The sequence below is a fragment of the Galeopterus variegatus genome, unplaced genomic scaffold, assembly GCF_000696425.1.
Source record: "Galeopterus variegatus unplaced genomic scaffold, G_variegatus-3.0.2 Scaffold8932, whole genome shotgun sequence".
In the NCBI taxonomy this organism is placed as follows: domain Eukaryota; kingdom Metazoa; phylum Chordata; class Mammalia; order Dermoptera; family Cynocephalidae; genus Galeopterus; species Galeopterus variegatus.
Genome location: NW_007735043.1, coordinates 63,663 through 65,209, shown reverse-complemented (window position 1 = coordinate 65,209; position 1,547 = coordinate 63,663). Strand labels below are relative to the sequence as shown.

The 1,547-nt window shown below is 34.6% G+C and overlaps 1 protein-coding gene across 1 annotated transcript in view; it reads left to right on the top strand.

The window, feature by feature from the left end:
* IDO1 (indoleamine 2,3-dioxygenase 1) overlaps positions 1-1,547 on the top strand; it is a 15,776-nt gene that overhangs the window by 2,379 nt on the left and 11,850 nt on the right. The window lies entirely within an intron of this gene.

Below are 1,547 nucleotides of genomic sequence, written 5' to 3'. Positions count from 1 at the left end.
AAAATGACTTCTGATTTCATATAGATACAAAATACATTCTCTATCTAGCAGAAGTTGAATGACCTTCTGTGTTACTCTTCATTAATTTATACTGGACAATTTAGGGATCCTCTGAACAAGAAGTATACTATTGATTGAACTTCACATTTGTTGAAAGCACTGTCAAAGAAGATACTAAAGGGTACATAACAAAAAGTATTTCTGTTATTTGGGAAAAATAGCAACATGCAAAACATTGGTGTACCAGTAAAACACAGAACAGCAGTAACAAAACACTTATTACTAAAAGCACTGGAGCACAGCATCTGGGTGGAAAGGGTGGAGAGTTCAGAGAAAGAAAGGTGGCTCTCTAGTGATTTTTCATTGCTAAACATCTGCCCCAACTGACTAAGATGGGACAATTATGTCCAGATGTTGAAACATGTGAATCTTATATTTTTTACCTTTTGTTTTATAATTTACTGATAATATTAACTTTATTTTGAAGCTTAGAATCTTATCCTTGTTGATTTAATTTGTCCATGTGTACTCAGTCCCCAGAGTTCAGCATTGATCCCTTCAAGGCACCCCTTGCAGCAGCCTGCTGGATGAGGCCTGATGGGGATTGTTCAGGAATCTTTATTTCATATCAGGATGTTACTTAGGTCTTTCGTGTGTGCTTCTCCTTGAGATGAGGTTATAAATATGATTAGACCCATGGAGACACTTTTATTTGGATTTCATCTGCACTTACTGGGCAAAAAGCAAGCCTATAATGGAGCTAAGGTAGGTAATCAACATGTATCTATACAGCACCTCCTATATGACCAGTAAAGTGCCAGGTCTTGTAAAAGATATAAAATTAAAAGCAAGATACAATCCCTGCCATCAGGTGGTGAGATGTAAAAAGAGCATAGCTTTTGAAAGTTGGTAGCGCTTATGTTTGAATTCCAGTGAACTATAATTACAAGTTACATAAACTGTCTGAGCCTGGGTTTCCTTATCTATGACATAGAGATAACTTCTTGGGCCATTACAAGAATTAAATGGGAAATATCTGTGAAATTATTGAGCAGACATTTAATTATTAATTATTATATTATTAATTATTAATATTAATTATTAAATCATTGATTATATTATTAAATTATTGCTTAAAATATTAATTATTAAATTATTAAAAATTATTGACTACTGGCATTTAATAATTTATTTTCCTTCCAGAAAAAAAAATAGCAGATAATAAATTACTTACCAATGTGAAAGGCATAATCCATAGGATTTATAATGGAGGAGATTGGTGTCAAATGGTGTACTCAGGAAGACTTCAATGGAACTTCTGAAGTGAACTTTGAAAAAGAGGCAGATGGGGGTGCTTGAAGAGAAAACAAGAGGTGGAGCACAGAGAAGACCTTGAGCCCTGTGTGTGCAGGTGGCAAGGCGTGGGCTGGTGGTTCTAGACGACACTGTGCAATATGGATTTAGAAGCAAGGCAGACTACGAGTGGGGAGTCAAAACTAGTTTACAGTAATTTTCGCTAGTAAATAAAAGTCTTACTTTTTTTTTTT